The 21,823-nt window shown below is 45.2% G+C and overlaps 1 long non-coding RNA gene across 1 annotated transcript; it reads right to left on the bottom strand.

Annotated features, from left to right (window-relative positions):
- Nucleotides 1–8,879: 8,879 nt before the first annotated feature.
- LOC310736201 lies at nucleotides 8,880–10,145 on the bottom strand. The gene is made up of 2 exons (XR_014536484.1): nucleotides 9,694–10,145; nucleotides 8,880–9,181 (listed from the first exon to the last, which is right to left on the bottom strand). It is a non-coding gene; the product is annotated as an uncharacterized lncRNA (long non-coding RNA).
- Between the last annotated feature and the right edge of the window lie 11,678 nt (nucleotides 10,146–21,823).

Raw genomic sequence — 21,823 nt, 5'->3', positions numbered from 1 at the left:
TGAAAACCTCCTACAGCTGCATCTCTGAGTAACAGCGAATCTCACGCTGTTCCACTGAATTCTGAACCCAGGGTATAAACGGTGTGTACACGTTCCTCAGAACACCACTGAGGTTCTGACACTGAGCACATCAGGGGGCATCAAACTGGCCATAGTTCCATCATGTAGATTTTTCTGAGCCTGAACCAGTGCAGCGTCTGCAGGAGTGTTTAACTCTTTATGTAGGTTTTTAGATCTTTTTATATATTATTGTGTTTTCAGTATTCAGGGAAAATAACTGTTTATTCTATTTAGGATTGTGTTATGTTTTGCAGCTCTCCATGGAGCAGAGCAGCTCTGTGCTGTGTGTGTTTTGATGTTGTTCTCCATCCTGGGTAACGACGTAGCAGGCGTGAGCGCTTTGTCTTGGCTGCTTGGCACCAGGTCACAAATACTGTTATTACAGGTGCATGACAAGAGACAGATTCAGTGCTTGATGTTCCATGATGTGTGATCCTTATTGTGTGTGTGTGTGTGTGTGTGTGTGTGTGTGTGTGTGTGTGTGTGTGTGTGTGTGTGTGTGTGTGTGTGTGTACGGTCCCTATGGGAACATTTTACTGCCCCGGTGTCACATGAAGGTTTCTTCCATGAGATATAAATGCTGTTTGTTTGCTGTTCCTTTTTGTTATTTGCATTTGTTTACAGGAAATGAATCAGATGAAGCCTCTGGTTTTTAATAATGATCTGTGCACACACTGGTGTCACGGCTGAGCAGCTTCATCGAGGACTGGACAATATGATGAAAACAAATGTTATAGTGTGTGCAGGAGTCACTCTGACTTACTCAGGATTATGCAAGAGGCATGTGACCATCTATTTGCTTGAGCATCACATGAGGGTTTTGGACACAAGCCCATTCCGCTCAGAGAGGGTTATAAGCAGCATCCCCCTTACTATATTTGTCTTGGCTCCAGAAATAGCTTCAAACACTGGAAAAAGCGGCACAAGCAATCCGATGGAGGAACAAAGAGACCCAGTTGTGGTGTTGATGTATAGTGTGACGCCCACACTGCCTCTGGGGATGATTATAAGGAGCATAAGGCTGATCCTATGAATATGACATGTGCCTTACTCATGTTCTTCTCAGCTTATCCCAGACTGTTTCAGAGAAGAAACTTTGAAAACAAGAAGAAGGAGAATAGAGTCTTAGTAAATGTAAGGAGCAAACCTCATTCTCTCATATGATGAAACAGATCTTCTGGAATAATCATCACTGAGAAAAGATCTTTCATACATTTGATCACATGTTGTGTATTTCTTCTGTCTATTTACAAATAAACCCAAAATCACACCTGAACAACTGCAACATCTGACATCAGGCCTTCTGTGTGGAGATCCTGGACCATGCGGTACCAGTGTTTTGGTGATCTCCATAGTAGACCTGTCTATGTTGATGCTGTTGTCACATGACTCGAGGTTGCCATGTATGGTTTCTATGGATCTTGTGCCGGTCAACAGTGGTTGAGGTGGGCGTGGCCTGCAGCGCTGTGGGAACTGTATGTAATAATTGTCTGCACTAACAGAATTTCCTCCAAAGAGCCTTATTCAGTCAAAATATTTCCACAACTGCATCGAGTGGTCCAGAACAACAATCCAGCAGCAACCTCAGGACACTCCATGTCTGTCTGATGACTGCTGTGGCTCTCGAAGCCATAAAAGGTGGTCAAATTAAAAATGTCTCGGCTCAGAGCTGTCCCAGTGTTACAGGAAGTCCAACATAATGATGTTCTGTTGCAGTCTGATATACAAGAGCACCAAAGTCATCCACCATAACACCAAACTGAACCATCAGTCATGTGATAAGAAGTTTCCTGTTTAAGGAATCGAATCTTTTGGTTTTGCTTCTGTGCTTATTTTTGCTACAATCCGGCTTTTTGAAAAAAAAAAATGCCTTATCATTATTTCAGGTGATTCCATTTTCTTGATGTGACTCTGTTCTTCAATCAGTACAATTCATGGATCCTCTGGAAATTGATTCCTGAAAGAGTTTTTGCAGATGTTCTGATGATGTTCGTGCATTGTACCAGTTTGTTTCATAAATAAGGTCATGATGGAGCAAATTCTAAAAGCAATGTAGAGCAAACCATTAATATGTAATAATATTATTATATAACAGAAGAAATTGAACTGATGTTATTTCTGGAATGTTACTAACCATTTTAGAAGCTTTTAAACACACACTTGGTGTTCTGATAGTGTTATCTGTAACCTGGGGAGTGTGTAGTGTGTGTACAAGTGGAATCCAACACCATCGCTATCTGTATCCGATTAGTGCTCCAAATGTTCTTATCTGTATTCGGGTTGTAAATCTGAGGTGGGCGTGGCCTAATATGGAAGCTTCATACATTGGCTCTGAACATTGGATGTGATTGATTTAAGACATGAGGTGCAAATTTTCACCAAATTAGGCAAATGTCCCATAATAATACCCCATAATAATACCCCATAATAATACCCATAACAATACCTTCATAATAATAACCTATAATAATACCAATACCCCATAATAATACCCCATAATAATACCTTCATAATAAAACCCGTTACTGTGTGCATCACTGTGATCTATATTTAGTATCAGTAGCTCCAGCTGGAAACATGTTTTTCCTTGTCCAGTTCCAGTAACTCTTTCATTTCTCTGTGCATTTCCACTGAGCCACATGCAGCTGCAGATCCTTAATACATTAATGTTTTTTGGTTTTGGAGTAAATCCATCTGGCCTCCAGGAAAGAGTAAAGAACTGAACGCACGCAGTCTGCATGTGATGTGCACAAGAACATGAGTGTGTATGCATGTTAGTGGCAAAGAATTGTCTCTTCGTGCGGTTGTTCAGCTTCTGGGAAATAACCGCTTTTACAGGAAACACACACATTCATCAGAAAGACGACCAGCAGAAGAGGTGACTACTAAGAAAAAAGAAATAAAATGCCAAAACTTTCAAGAATGTGAAGAAAAGAATGCAAAAGAAAGTAGTTTTTCTTTGATAGCAGAGCCGGGTCTGTGCACAAATAGGGACGTTATAGAGGAATAAGATGCAGAAAAATGTTATTGGAATCCTGTGTTAATTCCTTTATAAATAATGGCTCTGGACTGTTTTGACCCTGAGGTTCTCTGAGAAACATCACACCCACATTCTATGTAAAAAGCTTCAGATCACGCTGACGTGCAGTAAAATTAGCCTTTGTACCAAGGGAAGGGTGCAGACACGGCCCGGAGCCAGCAGGTCACACTGTACAGTACAATACGTCTCAGCAGGAACACCAGGAAACAGCCAGCTAAAAATATCCACGCTGCTAAAATGGACAAACGCAGAAGAAGAGAGAAGAAGGCGATTGTGTGAGCAGGGGGGATTCGGGCGAGTGGATCGTTCCTTCAGCAGTGCAGTGCGAGATGGTGTTGATTTCTAGTTCTTGTAAAACACAAATGTTTTTGTTCTGATGTGTTAACGCAATACCAGAGCTCCTTAAAAAAAAACCTTGATCACCTCGATCAGCTCTCGGAGTCACTCAGTCATGAAACCTGACATCATAAACAACTCACATCTCAGCACGTGCTTTTTCTGATAACTGATAGCCAGACTCTCTCTCTCTTTCACTCGCTCTCTCTTTCTATCCCTCTATCCCCCCCCCTCTCTCTCTTTTTCTCGCTCTCTCTTTCTATCCCTCTATCCCTCTATCCCTCTATCCCCCTCTCTCTCTCTATCTATCTATCTATCTATCTATCTATCTATCTATCTATCTATCTATCTATCTATCTATCTATCTATCTATCTATCTATCTATCTATCTATCTATCTATCTATCTATCTATCTATCTATCTATCTATCTATCCATCCATCCATCCATCCCCCTCTCTGGTCCGGTATTATGTCATGTACCAATCCAGTTTCACACCTCCACCTTTACCTCCACACACACACACACACACACACACACACACACACACACACACACACACACACACACACACACACACACACACACACACACACACGATGCATAATTGAAATGTGATGAGTCATTATTGTTCCCATTCTCCTCTCTCTCCTCTACAATAAAAACATCACCACAACATGTTGTGCAGTCATTTTATTAACACACTGATGTTTTCCTCTTCTTGCTTTTACACTTTGTTACCTTGTTGTTTTGTTTTTCTTGTATGATGCGCAAAGCATGTTTTCAGCTTGGTGTTTGAGGTATTGACTGATGGTCTTGTTTCCAGCTCAGTTACGTTATTCAGAGGGACGCTGTTGCAATGATGATCCTACACACCGTGCAAAAACATGCCTGGGTTCAAGCATTTATTCACTGCGAAAGAGTGTGAAAGCTGAGACACTCGTTCTTTTTAGGTCTTTTTTATGTGTATAAATCTCTTACACAATGAGGCATGTGCAGGCGTTACTCCTTACACTGCACATTTATTTGGAAGTGTTAGTCACATGATAGGAACTTTACAGGAAAAAATTCTTCTAGACATGCTGAGTGTGTGTGTGTGTGTGTGTGTGTGTGTGTGTGTGTGTGTGTGTGTGTGTGTGTGTGTGTGTGGCTGGATCAACTGACACTGTGCCATAGGCACAAACATGCCTTATTATTTTCCACATTCAAACATCAAAAACAAGGGAACATATGAACCATATCTTAAAAAAACTCGAGTCAGAGAAAGAGAAAAATAACAGCATTTTCCAGACCCTCCCTTCTATCTGCACAGTGCACCTCTCTCTCTCTCTCTCTCTCTCTCTCTCTCTCTCTCTCTCTCTCTCTCTCTCTCTCTCTCTCTCTCTCTCTCTCTCTCTTTCCTTTCACTCTCCTATCTTTCTGTGGAAAAAACTGCAGTCATGCCATCAGCTACATTCTTGCCACAACAATGCTATTGCCATCGTCATGGCTGCTCAGTGTTCCTCCTGCCTGGTGCACGTTTTCTCCTCTGGAGAGGAAAATGGGTTGGTGTCAGGTTTAATAAAAGCTGACAGACAAGTGCAAGCTGCTTCACTCCATAATTAAGATCACAAGAGTTTATGTGTGAATGCAGAAGTTTGTGTTCCTGACTTTAGGGTGGAGAATTGTTCAAAATGTTTAGTAAGGTACAGTGTGTGAGTTTAGAAGTTCAGACTGTCTCCTTCTTTTCATGTGTGCTCTTAATGTGCAACGTTTTCTGCACTGAACTGTGTAGAAATGTGCTCATAATCACAGCTCTGGCTTCATACACTTAACAGATCAATGTGAAAGTTGCAATGTCTCTCTCTCTCTCTCTCTCTCTCTCTCTCTCTCTCTCTCTCTCTCTGTCTCTCAGACACATATTTGACATAAACATGCCTAATATGTTGTGCAATAAAACTGAGTGTGTTCCTGTGGACTGGAGCAGGAAAGGCCCTCCCTACGCTGTTGTTCTGGCACACACCTACCCTTGTGATTGGCTCACTGAGCTGAGAGTACAAATAAAACAGAATGTTCCAGGATATTCTGAACTTTATTTACAAACTACAGAGTGGAAAGACAAGGGAAAGGCATGAACATGTGCATGAGGAGGAAAGACAATCCAATGCCCTTTACATTCTGCAAACCATCTTAATCAATTATGCATTAATTAATCAGCACACTGCTGTGGAGTCTCTTTACACACATGCAGGAGAAGGTGCAGTGTGCAGATCCAAACACACAGACGCTCTGTAAAGGCACTTAACAACACAATAACAATCTGCACATGGGCTTTCATTTCCACTCTGTGTGTGTGTGTGTGTGTGTGTGTGTGTGTGTGTGTGTGTGTGTGTGTGTGTGTGTGTGTGTGTACAGCAAGTTCTAAGACACATTATAATAAGAGAGCATGTCGTTCTTTTTCTCATGGTCATTTTGCACACAGGCTCCAGGGAGGCTTCTTTGCCCTGCAGCATTTCTACTCAGAGGAAGATAATTATCTTTCACAGCAATCACACCAAAGAGCACAACGTTCTGCAGCAACTCATTTAACCACAATTTACTGATCCGCTCCTCCTGCTCCATACATTTGCAGGATTTTATTCAAATGCCAGTTTTTTCCAGTTTAATCAAACGATATTGTGCCTCTAAAGACCATCTGGATGCAGAATTAGTATCAGTAATAGTTCCAAGTCCACATGTAGCCCAGAGCCCTGTACTGTGTATGATCAGCAGGCTGCATGGTGGAACGGGGTAAAGGATGAAGTGGTAAAGGGTAGTTAAGAACTTGATCCTGGTAATGAACAGTATTGTACTTTATCTGCTTGCAGTTTCTGCACAAATATTCTTCTGATTCCTGCAAGTTGTAGATTTTAGCAAAAATTAAGTATTGATAATAATTAACTAGAAGCAGTCTATTATCATTTTATTTAGAAAAAGTTTTTCCTAAAAACTTAATTGATGATGAAATTTACTGCATATTCTGTCATTAGATGTGAACAGAATGACGGTTTGATCTGAGGGGTCTCAGTGATCTAGCTGAAGGAAGTGGTCACAGAGATCTTTCAGGGTGCTGGGATTAGTTTACACTGTGGCATCATTCAACCTGCTGCATGAACTTGCTGATATGATCGCAGGTCATTGTGGCAGAATACATGGGGCAGGTTAGTACAGACTAACTGTGTACACTGACCAGTTACAGAGGAACGCCTGAGCTCACACTCCCAAAGAGAAAAGCAGGAGAGCATGCTTCAGCATTCCTGTGGAGCAGCATCACTACATTTCAGACATAGCTCCTGGCAACAGGCTAGATTACTGAATAAGTACGAGCTCACGCTAACATGCCAACAACCCCCCCCCCCTCCCAAAAAACACACACACACACACACACACACACACACACACACACACACACACACACACACACACACACACACACACACAAAACACCAAATCCTTGGCCATACCTCTAAATGGAATGTAACAAAGCTAATCACTAAACATCCTGTAACTGCTAAACGTCTCCAGGGTCTAACAGAACAGAAGGTCTGAAGATCTGACTTTATGATCCTTCATTTGAGCAAAGTCTAGTGTGGAATGTGAAGTTGTTGGGTTCATGGTGTCTTTTATGAGATAAAGTTCAGGAGATTTTATCAGTCTCATACTTGAGCTGGAAAAAGTGCATGATCAATAAATAAATAAGGAAAAAACATTCAATATAAATCTGAAGACCTGGATTGAGAAGGTGAAAAGTGTAAAATATAAACTTTCACACTGCTGAAATGAAAATGAAACTGAATCCACTGTGAGGGAGAAATCACTGAGCCACTGTTTCAGATCTTCTTCTGTAACTCCACACGTGATCATGATGATGATGATGATAAAGTTCTCCAGGCAGGAGTTCAGGATTTTAGAAACTGTGTGAACTGGAGATGTGTGTGTTTATTCAGAAAGCGACACTCAGGACGTTATTTTGATTATTTATTATATGATATAATTGATTTGTGTATTATTGGATGTATTGTGTTGTAGCTGCCACGCTGTTGCAGGATCACCAGGATCACTTCACCGCATCGTGACGCCTCACGCGCGTCGTGACTTCCGGTCGTCTGACTTCCTGTCATGACGAGCCATAGAGGTAACATGACACCGCGCACGAGCGAGCGAGAGAGAGAGAGAGGTGTGTGTGTGTGTGTGTGTGTGTGTGTGTCTCAAGCGGAGTTCTTTGCATCATTTCCTCCAATCTACATATTGAGTAACTGATGCAACACTGCTGCAGTGATTAATGATTATGGTTCAGGAGACCAAAACCAAAGTTTTCCTTCTCTATCCCTTAATCTCTCTATCCCTTTATCTCTCTATCCCTCTATTGGGTAAAACTGACATATAATCTTTAACTTCTTAATTTATAATCTATAAAACACAATCTATAAACCCATATAATCTCTATTGTATATAATCACTAATACATATATCTAATGCATATTATCTATAAAACATCTGATCTATAATATATATTATTATGGGTTATTAATGGTTATAATGTGAATAAGGTTGTGTGTGTGTGGTCATTGTGAGCCGCAGCTCAGACTGTCCTTTTCCATTATAGCTTTCAGTCTGTTTCCTAATAAAGCAGGTCATGACTCTGTGTCCTCGAATCCAACACTGGAGATCCACATGCACCGCTATGTAATCCCTGTGCCAGGACATGTCTTTCTCTCCGGGACATTCCATTCCTGCAGGACACTTCTCCTGATATCCTGTGCACTTTCTGACGGCACCAGGCCGAGTGGAGTTTAACACAGTTATTGGAGCAACATTGCAACGACTTGTTTTATAAGAGGAATTTGCTAGTAATCGTAAGTGAGCTCCCTTTGCTTTATTTCCTCCTCTGTCATGAAGGCATGGGCTTAGAGAACAATACCATACAAAACGTCTTGTTTTTGGGCAGGATAACCTTGTCCTTGACTATCCATTCTCATAGCTCTGTCTTTCTGTTGCTCTGTGGACTTTATTGTCCTGCTGCTCAATGCTGGACTCTCATCACGACGTCGATTCCCAAGTCTTTACCTACTGTTTTTAGGACACGGCCTGGACAATACCCCTTTATGATTAGAGCTGCTGGGACTTCCACACACACACACACACACACACACACACACACACACACACACACACAGCTGTAGCTCGGCATTGCTGTACTATGACGTCACTGGTAAAAGGAGATTTGAACAATACTGTACAGAAATACACGCCTGTGTCTCGGGCCTCGGTGTGTTTAATGAGCACAGTGCATAATTCAAAAGATTTGTGTGTGTGTGTGTGTGTGTGTGTGTGTGTGTGTGTGTGTGTGTGTGTGTGTGTGTGTGTGTGTTATGCTCAGAGGTCATACATGTCCAGGACAATCAGAACCATGTTGCTGCAGGATGTTCTTGTGCACAGCAGATTGTTTATTGTTTTCATGTTGGCATGAATGTTTCATGAATGTGTACGAACCGGAGCCTCACTCTGTTCTGGAGTAAAGTTCACTTCAGTGCTGTTCTTTTAAGAAATGGAGCTGTAGTGATTTCTGTACACAATAGCTGGAGTGGGCAGAGGGCCAGGACCCAGCTCAACTGGTGTTTACTGTTTACTGGGAATTCTCTGGCAGGATCAGGCTCGTTCATCAGTGCAATGATTCTGTACAGTGTGTCTTCAAGCTGCTGTTTCAGACACATCACGCAGCAGAGTCCTGGACCAATATAAAGACAATCACTAAAAATAACAGTCAACATTCTTTCCTGCTGCATTTATCACACGCTGCCATGTGAGCTCACATGACCCACTTCTTCTCATGTCATGTGAACTTTGCCTTACTGGGACTGTGCTGTCAGTCATGTGTTGGTCAGTAGATGTAGGCACAAGGTGACAAGTCAAAATCACACAATCATCTGATATAAAAACCTTCTGTATTTAATCATGTATTAAAAAGGAGATTAATCACAGAAGCACAGAAACACTGGTGTTACTGAATAACTGCAAGCACATCCTAATATCCGTGTGTGTGTGTGTGTGTGTGTGTGTGTGTGTGTGTGTGTGTGTGTTCATTGAAAAGTACATTTGCTGTACTGTACTGCACAACCCCATGCTAGAATCAATTTTCTGAATGTTCTGGGATCTGAATTGCAGGTTCACCAAAGCCAAACATGAGCACAGCATGTTACAAACTGTTACATGGTTACAAAAATAGAAAATAAAACACACCTTCAGTTATAGAACACAATACGCCTCCGGGAGACGTAAAGCTGAGTCACGCTCGCGATTGTGTCTTTATTAACAACGTGTTCTTCGCTGCAGCAAAGTCGTCATTGCTGTGTTCTGCAGATCTTCACGCTAAGCTGTTTGCCTCAAGGCGACACTAATTGTCCTGATTGTGGCTGCAGACTGCGTTAAAGTGTGTATTTAAGTTCAGCAAAGCTGTAGGTGGAAGCAGGCAGCAGGTTATTCAGTCTTTCACACATGCAGGAAATCCCTCTGTCACGTTCTGAGCTGAAGCCCATAATAAGCTGATGCACTATATGTGCATACAATACAACACACAGTGCCTCAGAGAGACTTCACCTCCACACTGGAGAACACTTTCCCACATGTTGTCTCCACCAGACCTTGGGAAAGCTGGGAAGAAGATTTATTTCTGCTAAACCAGGAAGAACTGCTGACAGTTCCTCACCAGCGCTCCTGCTGCAGCAGCTGGAGAAGTGTGTGTGTGTGTGTGTGTGTGTGTGTGTGTGTGTGTGTGTGTTCTGGGCGTGTCTTCTCAAGGCATGTACAGTCTTAGTTAAGCACTTCTTATTCACACAGTATAAAAATAAATAAAAGATCCTCTGCTGTAGAATTGAAACACAGCCGTAGCAGAAAGGCCCAATTCACACGTCAGAACTCATAGAACTCACTGATGTGCATTAAGGAAACCATGAGTGTTTTCTTTGGTTTCTCAGCGTCACTTCACACAGAGCATGTTCAACACACTCAGTGTTCACTACAACAATGGCCTTGATTCAGAGCATAGTGCAGCGAACGCACGTCTGTTGATCTTGGATCACGTTTCTGTAAAAACGGTTCAAATCGGATTGCAAACTGATCAATCAACAATAAACTGCCCTTTTCAGGGGCACGGTTACTGTTTAGAACTAACCTGTGTGTGTGTGTGTGTGTGTGTGTGTGTGTGTGTGTGTGTGTGTGTTGTAATTGTTAGCGTTATTAATATCTGGCATTAACGACTCCTGTCACTCATTCTGTCCTCATTAAACAATAGAGGATATTGGGTGTGTTTGGGTGTGTGTTCGTCCTGCAGAACATTCAGACATCAGCAGCATGTAACAGTCTGAAATTATACGGTATGATGTGCACTTTCATGTGCCTCCGTTATTCACTCAGTATAGGAACAACAGATGATTTGAATCTACTGAAGCCACGGAGAAGATTTCATCCCAAAGTAAAGAGAAACCTGGAGTGAAAAGTGTGACCCTGACCTGAGAGAGTTAATGCTGGAGGGGAGGAGTAGACCACTGCAGAACTGCCCCCTGCGGTGGGAGGATCTCAAAATAACATGCAGAAAAAAGCCCAACTGGAGCTGAACTACTTGCAGCTAGAACATGGACGTGGATAAATGCAGAAACCACGTGTCCAGGCGTAATTGAATCAAACTTGAAGAAAACATGAGACAAAATGAAACTTACACAGAGCTGCTTTATATGGAAACACCTCTGCTTTAAAGCCCATTGCCCTCCTGCCCTCCTGCCCTTCAGTAGTCCTGACCTGCTGATTAACGCACCCCCCATAGCTGCTGTTAGACCGCGGTTAGGTTTCTGATCGATACAATGCAGTAATGAAAGTAAAGTGCAGTGTGACGGGGAATTACTGTGACTCCTGACACAAAGTCAGCATTTTTATTTACAGCATCAGTAAAAAGGCAAACCCCTGCTGATTATTTTTCACAGAAAAGATCAGCTGATAGAAGAGTGATGTAGTGTTATCAGTATTGAGGCAGATGATGTAATTAACTCTCTACTAAACTCCATGTTTATAGTTAAAACAGTTCTTCTGCAGCCCTGAGGGGAGAGCAGTTCCAGGATCTGTGTCCAAATAAGTAAATGCAAATACACTGATGTGTAATGAGTGTGTAAGTGAGTAAGATGTGGGTGGGGGGCGAGGGGGGGGTGTGTGTGTGTAAGGGCAGTTAAACAGAGGTCTCAAAGAGGTCAAACCCCTCATCCTGTCTCCCCCTCTCTTTTACACTAATGGTATTCTCATACATTGTCACCTGTCTGAGGCTCTGAAGTTTCATGTTTAAAATCCTTTACTACACATGGAGACACTCCAGAGCCACATACAAAGGAGAAAAACATCTTATTTTGGAGCCAGCATACTGCTGAGTGTGATGGGGGAATGCCCCAATACTATCATTTGCTGCAGAAAGTTTTTACTACGCTGCAGATATGCTATGACTCAAAAGACCTTCTTAGACGTGCAGAAGCTGTTTACAGGTGGATCGTTACTCATAGTGTTACTAGCAAACAGTTAGTCATAGCAGGTCTGGAGAATTATTTCACTGCATGCAAATGTTAGTATCTGAATGTCGGTGCAGATATTTGTGAGTTAATCAGGAGCAGCAGGAGATGATCTGCACAGGTCTACAGTACCCTGATGTTCAGTGTGAGATGTATTGCTGTAAGGTTTTTTTTTCTATGTAAAGCACAGAGCTGTTAAAGTCGACCTGACAGCTGTATTATACAGTGTGACCAAGTTTCCTCTACAGGACCGGAAATACGGCTGATATATTTGTAGTGATATGCAGTGAAACGCGAGTCCTCAGGCGTGTCTTCTCCAGTGTGCAGGAGGTGAAGAACTGAATGTGTGTTCTGGAGGGACTCCGCCTGATCCGCTCGGATTTTTCAGCTGACTGTACACCTGCCCTTTCAACATCAGAGCTCCATAACTACAAAAGCAGTGCTTAGTAACTGTCATAATAGAGGACGGTTCCTGCCCACACTCTAGATAAATATGTAGACATTTCTGTTCTGTAAGCAGTGCATACCCTGTACATCTGATTCATCAGTCCTGCTTGCAGGATAATATGTGTGGGTGTGTGATGGAACGCCTCGACACACAACGCAAACCTCAGGTTTCAAACCACACCTGAATACTTTTAGTCTTTACTGATACTTCTATGCATACACCTGGATTCCAAGAGGGCATAGAATAATGGTAGCCTTTTTGAGCAGCTATCAGTGAGGTGATGTCCTCCATGGTTCCTCTCCTGTGTCATTTATTCTGGTGTTGGAGATTTTCTTAAGCGCTTTTATCTACTTGCCTTTGGGGGAATTATTTGGTGTGAGCATGTAAAGTAATTGATTGTGTGTTAAGTGAAAAGTCTTTGGAGATCTCTGGGTCTCCAGTAATGATTCATTTGCTTTAAAAAAAAAAAAGGTTTGGTTTATGAACCCGTCCAAACCTCTGACAATTCTGCAGTGAATCATGGATTACTCACACTTCTTTGAAGCCTTTCATGGTATTATCTTAGCAGATGTTTGCAATTGATGATCAGTTCATTTCTTCCGTCTCTTCGAAGTAAATGCTAAGAGATGAAAAGAGAAATCATTTCGGAAAACAAACACTCTTGTTTTTGGACACTTTTCCTTGCTTCTGAAGAATAAAGTTTCTTCTAAATACTGAAAATTCAAGAAGCTGGAAATGTATTGACTCAGATGTTGTCCTTTGAGAGACGAGAGATGAGATCTGGGGCCTTCAAAGTTTGCAAATGATTCACTGCTTTATTTTTTTTTGAAGAGCTTTGAAATAGGATAATTGTGGGTCAGAATTAGTGTGTGTTTGGGTGTTCACTTGCATCACGATGTGTCACACCAGACGTGCACTTCAGCTATTCTCAGTAACAGCGTTCACTTTAGCTTCATTGCTCTGATGGAAAGACCTATAATTAAACACATGATTCAGCTGGGAATTGCACAAATCGTCTGTGGAAGAGGAAGAGACATGAACCTGTCACGATGTTGATCAGTGTGATTCAGCTCTCTGACCGTCTCTCCTCATGCTCGGGTCTCCAGCTGCTTCATAGAAGCATGTTTATGTGTATATATATTCATGGCAACTGTGACATTTTTAAATGTCTGTGTGAGTATGCTGCAAATGTACTTTCCCTACGGGGATAAATAAATAAATCACACATTAAACCTGATAAGTGAAATGCTGAACACTCAGGATTAATGCTCTTAAATAGACCTGGGGTTGCCAGGTATTTTTGCATGGGGACTTTTACTTGAGCACTGAGTGTTTTGGGCCTGACAGGAAATTTAGGGAGAACCCTGAACCCAGACACTGATCTGTTGGAGAAAGGAATGTCACATTGTCCCGAAGACGTGAGCAATGTGTCTGAGATGGTGGGACAGGAGGAACAGCAGACAGCCAGCATTTGTGTAAAACACAGATTTCTTTTTAGTAAGAAGGTCTGAGTTGTGTTTACACTCTGTAGAAAGTCTTTCCCCTCTTGGCTGTCTTACCACATGTCTGGGTTTTTCCCTCTGAGTCAATGCTGACTGATGAACTTTCTCACTTTCTGCTCTCTCTCTCTCTCTCTCTCTCTCTCTCTCTCTCTCTCTCTCTCTCTCTCTCTCTCTCTCTCTCTCTCTCTCTCTCTTTCTCTTTTCTCATGGTGCAGAAACTGACTAAAGTCTGGGTGTGTCTGACCTACACCTACCCCTTCATCTCTCTCTCTCTCTCTCTCTCTCTCTCTCTCTCTCTCTCTCTCTCTCTCTCTCTCTCTCTCTCTCTCTCTCTCTGTCTCTCTTTCTCTTTGCAGATACAGACAGACGAGGGTGTGCAGCAGGAACTGAGACAGTTGCAGCCCTGAGTCTCAGACTGTGAGAGAGCAGAGAGACAGAGCGAGACACACAGCAGACAGGACAAAACTCCAGGGCGGTGCTTCAAGCCATCTGGCCAGAGTTATGCAAACGTATGCAAATCCATGCAAATATTTAGCAAATCCTGTCTTTGTGCAGCAGTTTTCTGTAAGTGGGCTGTAAGTGAGTTATTTCTGCCAAATGAGTCAAAAGGTTTAGAAAGATTATGATCAATTCACTTTTTTGCTTCTTCTTTTCTCTCACCGTTGCAGCAGTTTTTATTGCGTCTCACTGGTGCGTTCGCCACACCTGAACTCTCTCTTACTATTCGTCACTGTCCCTTCTACATCCTGTGTGTCTCCACAAACACACCCAGGACTTTAACTGTCTTCACCTGATGCCTCAGTGCACGTCTCTACATTCACATGATTTACATTCACTCATTATCATATGGTTCAATGTGTGCACAATTCAGTATGTGGTCTCAGGGTTATGTTTAATGTAATACTGTTACAGTGATGAAATCCACAACCACCATTACACCTGATTATCTGTTAATACCCAAATCTTTTAATTATCATGTCTACCTGGGATTAAAAACCTCTTCAACTCAGTAACGAGTCTGTGGTGGAATGCTGACTCTTGTAAATAATCAAAATATTATCGTACACATATAAATAACATGTGATGGTGTGATTATGTACACGAAATGAATATCTGCATTGAAAAAGCCTGCAGTCTTTTTCTATATTGATTTTCAGAGTTAAAGGTTCACTGCCTCCTAATAGTTTGGCAAGAACTGAACGTGTTTAGTGTATCAGCGTCAGACAAGAGGAAAAAAAACCCTGCTTGTGATTCAGCTGGGAATGTTTTGTCCCTGATTTTAATCTTCTGTTAGATTTATAGTATTTGATTATTTTCAGGAGATAATCATCTTCAAAATGTTCTTGCTGAATCTGAACCTCATTTACACTTAAAAAAAATGGCAACCAGCTAAATACAAGAACCATCAATCAAAAAAGGGGGTGGGGTAGGATTGGGGGGGGGGGGTGATGGGAATGTAGGGGTGTGTATGGGTGCACATGCAGGGGTGTGTAGGGGTGTGTATGGGTGCACATGCAGGGGTGTGTAGGGGTGTGTATGGGTGCACATGCAGGGGTGTGAAGGGGTGTATATGGGTGCACATGCAGGGGTGTGTATGGGTGCACATGCAGGGGTGTGTAGGGGTGTGTATGGGTGCACATGCAGGGGTGTATATGGGTTCACATGCTGGGGTGTGTAGGGGTGTGTATGGGTGCACATGCAGGGGTGTATATGGGTTCACATGCTGGGGTGTGTAGGGGTGTGTATGAGTGCACATGCAGGGGTGTGTAGGGGTGTGTATGGGTGCACATGCAGGGGTGTGTAGGGGTGTATATGGGTGCACATGCAGGGGTGTGTAGGGGTGTGTATGGGTGCACATGCAGGGGTGTGTAGGGGTGTGTATGGGTGCACATGCAGGGGTGTGTAGGGGTGTATATGGGTGCACATGCAGGGGTGTGTAGGGGTGTGTATGGGTGCACATGCAGGGGTGTGTAGGGGTGTGTATGGGTGCACATGCAGGGGTGTATATGGGTGCACATGCAGGGGTGTGTAGGGGTGTATATGGGTGCACATGCAGGGGTGTGTAGGGGTGTGTATGGGTGCACATGCAGGGGTGTGTAGGGGTGTGTATGGGTGCACATGCAGGGGTGTATATGGGTGCACATGCTGGGGTGTGTAGGGGTGTGTATGAGTGCACATGCAGGGGTGTGTAGGGGTGTGTATAGGTGCACATGCAGGGGTGTGTAGGGGTGTGTATGGGTGCACATGCAGGGGTGTGTAGGGGTGTATATGGGTGCACATGCAGGGGTGTGTAGGGGTGTGTATGGATGCACATGCAGGGGTGTGTAGGGGTGTGTATGGGTGCACATGCAGGGGTGTATATGGGTGCACATGCAGGGGTGTGTAGGGGTGTGTATGAGTGCACATGCAGGGGTGTGTAGGGGTGTGTATGGGTGCACATGCAGGGGTGTGTAGGGGTGTATATGGGTGCACATGCAGGGGTGTGTAGGGGTGTGTATGGGTGCACATGCAGGGGTGTATATGGGTGCACATGCTGGGGTGTGTAGGGGTGTGTATGAGTGCACATGCAGGGGTGTGTAGGGGTGTGTATAGGTGCACATGCAGGGGTGTGTAGGGGTGTGTATGGGTGCACATGCAGGGGTGTGTAGGGGTGTATATGGGTGCACATGCAGGGGTGTGTAGGGGTGTGTATGGGTGCACATGCAGGGGTGTGTAGGGGTGTGTATGGGTGCACATGCAGGGGTGTATATGGGTGCACATGCAGGGGTGTGTAGGGGTGTGTATGAGTGCACATGCAGGGGTGTGTAGGGGTGTGTATGGGTGCACATGCAGGGGTGTGTAGGGGTGTATATGGGTGCACATGCAGGGGTGTGTATGGGTGCACATGCAGGGGTGTGTAGGATGTGTATGGGTGCACATGCAGGGGTGTATATGGGTGCACATGCAGGGGTGTGTAGGGGTGTGTATGGGTGCACATGCAGGGGTGTGTAGGGGTGTGTATAGGTGCACATGCAGGGGTGTGTAGGGGTGTGTATGGGTGCACATGCAGGGGTGTGTAGGGGTGTATATGGGTGCACATGCAGGGGTGTGTAGGGGTGTGTATGGGTGCACATGCAGGGGTGTATATGGGTGCACATGCAGGGGTGTGTAGGGGTGTGTATGAGTGCACATGCAGGGGTGTGTAGGGGTGTGTATAGGTGCACATGCAGGGGTGTGTAGGGGTGTGTATGGGTGTATATGGGTGCACATGCAGGGGTGTGTAGGGGTGTGTATGGGTGTATATGAGTGCACATGCAGGGGTGTATAGGGGTGGCTAGGGGTGTATATAGGTGCACATGCAGGGGTGTATAGGGGTGTGTATGGGTGTATATGGGTGCACATGCAGGGGTGTATAGGGGTGTGTATGGGTGTATATGGGTGCACATGCAGGGGTGTGTAGGGGTGTGTATGGGTGTATATAGGTGCACATGCAGAGGTGTGTAGGGGTGTGTATGGGTGTATATGAGTGCACATGCAGGGGTGTATAGGGGTGTGTATGGATGTATATGGGTGCACATGCAGGGGTGTGTAGGGGTGTGTATGGGTGTATATGAGTGCACATGCAGGGGTGTGTATGGGTGTATATGAGTGCACATGCAGGGGTGTGTATGGGTGTATATGAGTGCACATGCAGGGGTGTATAGGGCTGTGTATGGGTGTATATGGGTGCACATGCAGGGGTGTATAGGGGTGTGTATGGGTGTATATAGGTGCACATGCAGGGGTGTGTAGGGGTGTATATGGGTGCACATGCAGGGGTGTGTAGGGGTGTGTATGGGTGCACATGCAGGGGTGTGTAGGGGTGCACATGCAGGGGTGTATATGGGTGCACATGCAGGGGTGTGTAGGGGTGTGTATGAGTGCACATGCAGGGGTGTGTAGGGGTGTGTATAGGTGCACATGCAGGGGTGTGTAGGGGTGTGTATGGGTGTATATGGGTGCACATGCAGGGGTGTGTAGGGGTGTGTATGGGTGTATATGAGTGCACATGCAGGGGTGTATAGGGGTGGCTAGGGGTGTATATAGGTGCACATGCAGGGGTGTATAGGGGTGTGTATGGGTGTATATGGGTGCACATGCAGGGGTGTATAGGGGTGTGTATGGGTGTATATGGGTGCACATGCAGGGGTGTGTAGGGGTGTGTATGGGTGTATATAGGTGCCCATGCAGGGGTGTGTAGGGGTGTGTATGGGTGTATATAGGTGCACATGCAGGGGTGTGTAGAGGTGTGTATGGGTGTATATGAGTGCACATGCAGGGGTGTATAGGGGTGTGTATGGATGTATATGGGTGCACATGCAGGGGTGTGTAGGGGTGTGTATGGGTGTATATGAGTGCACATGCAGGGGTGTGTATGGGTGTATATGAGTGCACATGCAGGGGTGTGTATGGGTGTATATGAGTGCACATGCAGGGGTGTATAGGGCTGTGTATGGGTGTATATGGGTGCACATGCAGGGGTGTATAGGGGTGTGTATGGGTGTATATAGGTGCACATGCAGGGGTGTATAGGGGTGTGTATGGGTGTATATGAGTGCACATGCAGGGGTGTATAGGGGTGTGTATGGGTGTATATAGGTGCACATGCAGGGGTGTATAGGGGTGTGTATGGGTGTATATAGGTGCACATGCAGGGGTGTTTAGGGGTGTGTATGGGTGTATATGAGTGCACATGCAGGGGTGTATAGGGGTGTGTATGGGTGTATATTGGTGCACATGCAGGGGTGTATAGGGGTGTGTATGGGTGTATATAGGTGCACATGCAGGGGTGTATAGGGGTGTGTATGGGTGTATATGAGTGCACATGCAGGGGTGTATAGGGGTGTGTATGGGTGTATATAGGTGCACATGCAGGGGTGTATAGGGGTGTGTATGGGTGCACATGCAGGGGTGTGTAGGGGTGTATATGGGTGCACATGCAGGGGTGTGTATGGGTGCACATGCAGGGGTGTGTAGGATGTGTATGGGTGCACATGCAGGGGTGTATATGGGTGCACATGCAGGGGTGTGTAGGGGTGTGTATGGGTGCACATGCAGGGGTGTGTAGGGGTGTGTATAGGTGCACATGCAGGGGTGTGTAGGGGTGTGTATGGGTGCACATGCAGGGGTGTGTAGGGGTGTATATGGGTGCACATGCAGGGGTGTGTAGGGGTGTGTATGGGTGCACATGCAGGGGTGTATATGGGTGCACATGCAGGGGTGTGTAGGGGTGTGTATGAGTGCACATGCAGGGGTGTGTAGGGGTGTGTATAGGTGCACATGCAGGGGTGTGTAGGGGTGTGTATGGGTGTATATGGGTGCACATGCAGGGGTGTGTAGGGGTGTGTATGGGTGTATATGAGTGCACATGCAGGGGTGTATAGGGGTGGCTAGGGGTGTATATAGGTGCACATGCAGGGGTGTATAGGGGTGTGTATGGGTGTATATGGGTGCACATGCAGGGGTGTATAGGGGTGTGTATGGGTGTATATGGGTGCACATGCAGGGGTGTGTAGGGGTGTGTATGGGTGTATATAGGTGCACATGCAGAGGTGTGTAGGGGTGTGTATGGGTGTATATGAGTGCACATGCAGGGGTGTATAGGGGTGTGTATGGATGTATATGGGTGCACATGCAGGGGTGTGTAGGGGTGTGTATGGGTGTATATGAGTGCACATGCAGGGGTGTGTATGGGTGTATATGAGTGCACATGCAGGGGTGTGTATGGGTGTATATGAGTGCACATGCAGGGGTGTATAGGGCTGTGTATGGGTGTATATGGGTGCACATGCAGGGGTGTATAGGGGTGTGTATGGGTGTATATAGGTGCACATGCAGGGGTGTGTAGGGGTGTATATGGGTGCACATGCAGGGGTGTGTAGGGGTGTGTATGGGTGCACATGCAGGGGTGTGTAGGGGTGCACATGCAGGGGTGTATATGGGTGCACATGCAGGGGTGTGTAGGGGTGTGTATGAGTGCACATGCAGGGGTGTGTAGGGGTGTGTATAGGTGCACATGCAGGGGTGTGTAGGGGTGTGTATGGGTGTATATGGGTGCACATGCAGGGGTGTGTAGGGGTGTGTATGGGTGTATATGAGTGCACATGCAGGGGTGTATAGGGGTGGCTAGGGGTGTATATAGGTGCACATGCAGGGGTGTATAGGGGTGTGTATGGGTGTATATGGGTGCACATGCAGGGGTGTATAGGGGTGTGTATGGGTGTATATGGGTGCACATGCAGGGGTGTGTAGGGGTGTGTATGGGTGTATATAGGTGCACATGCAGGGGTGTGTAGGGGTGTGTATGGGTGTATATAGGTGCACATGCAGGGGTGTGTAGAGGTGTGTATGGGTGTATATGAGTGCACATGCAGGGGTGTATAGGGGTGTGTATGGATGTATATGGGTGCACATGCAGGGGTGTGTAGGGGTGTGTATGGGTGTATATGAGTGCACATGCAGGGGTGTGTATGGGTGTATATGAGTGCACATGCAGGGGTGTGTATGGGTGTATATGAGTGCACATGCAGGGGTGTATAGGGCTGTGTATGGGTGTATATGGGTGCACATGCAGGGGTGTATAGGGGTGTGTATGGGTGTATATAGGTGCACATGCAGGGGTGTATAGGGGTGTGTATGGGTGTATATGAGTGCACATGCAGGGGTGTATAGGGGTGTGTATGGGTGTATATAGGTGCACATGCAGGGGTGTATAGGGGTGTGTATGGGTGTATATAGGTGCACATGCAGGGGTGTTTAGGGGTGTGTATGGGTGTATATGAGTGCACATGCAGGGGTGTATAGGGGTGTGTATGGGTGTATATTGGTGCACATGCAGGGGTGTATAGGGGTGTGTATGGGTGTATATAGGTGCACATGCAGGGGTGTATAGGGGTGTGTATGGGTGTATATGAGTGCACATGCAGGGGTGTATAGGGGTGTGTATGGGTGTATATAGGTGCACATGCAGGGGTGTATAGGGGTGTGTATGGGTGTATATAGGTGCACATGCAGGGGTGTTTAGGGGTGTGTATGGGTGTATATAGGTGCACATGCAGGGGTGTTTAGGGGTGTGTATGGGTGTATATAGGTGCACATGCAGGGGTGTATAGGGGTGTGTATGGGTGTATATAGGTGCACATGCAGGGGTGTGTAGGGGTGTGTATGGGTGTATATAGGTGCACATGCAGGGGTGTATAGGGGTGTGTATGGGTGTATATAGGTGCACATGCAGGGGTGTATAGGGGTGTGTATGGGTGTATATAGGTGCACATGCAGGGGTGTTTAGGGGTGTGTATGGGTGTATATAGGTGCACATGCAGGGGTGTATAGGGGTGTGTATGGGTGTATATGAGTGCACATGCAGGGGTGTATAGGGGTGTGTATGGGTGTATATAGGTGCACATGCAGGGGTGTATAGGGGTGTGTATGGGTGTATATAGGTGCACATGCAGGGGTGTTTAGGGGTGTGTTTGGGTGTATATAGGTGCACATGCAGGGGTGTTTAGGGGTATGTATGGGTGTATATAGGTGCACATGCAGAGGTGTTTAGGGGTGTGTATGGGTGTATATTGGTGCATATGCATAATTGGCAGATCACATGTGTTATATGTGTTATTGTGTGATTCCTTTAGGTTTATAACACGAACCCCGCACTTATTTATTTGCTATAATCCTGTGAAGCTCAGCTCAGCTCTCGTCTGTAGCCTTGTTCCAGTCTGAGATAAAACACTGATCATTTATCAGCCAGACGGAGTTGGTTTATGTCTTTGATGTCACACATGATCGTTTTGTCTGCAGTGATCCATTTTAGATCCAACAGGTCAAACGCAAAAAACAATAATTACACATTCTGG

Source organism: Silurus aristotelis (assembly GCF_946808225.1).
Source record: "Silurus aristotelis genome assembly, chromosome: 13".
Lineage (NCBI taxonomy): Eukaryota > Metazoa > Chordata > Actinopteri > Siluriformes > Siluridae > Silurus > Silurus aristotelis.
This window is presented reverse-complemented; position numbering and strand designations above follow the sequence as displayed.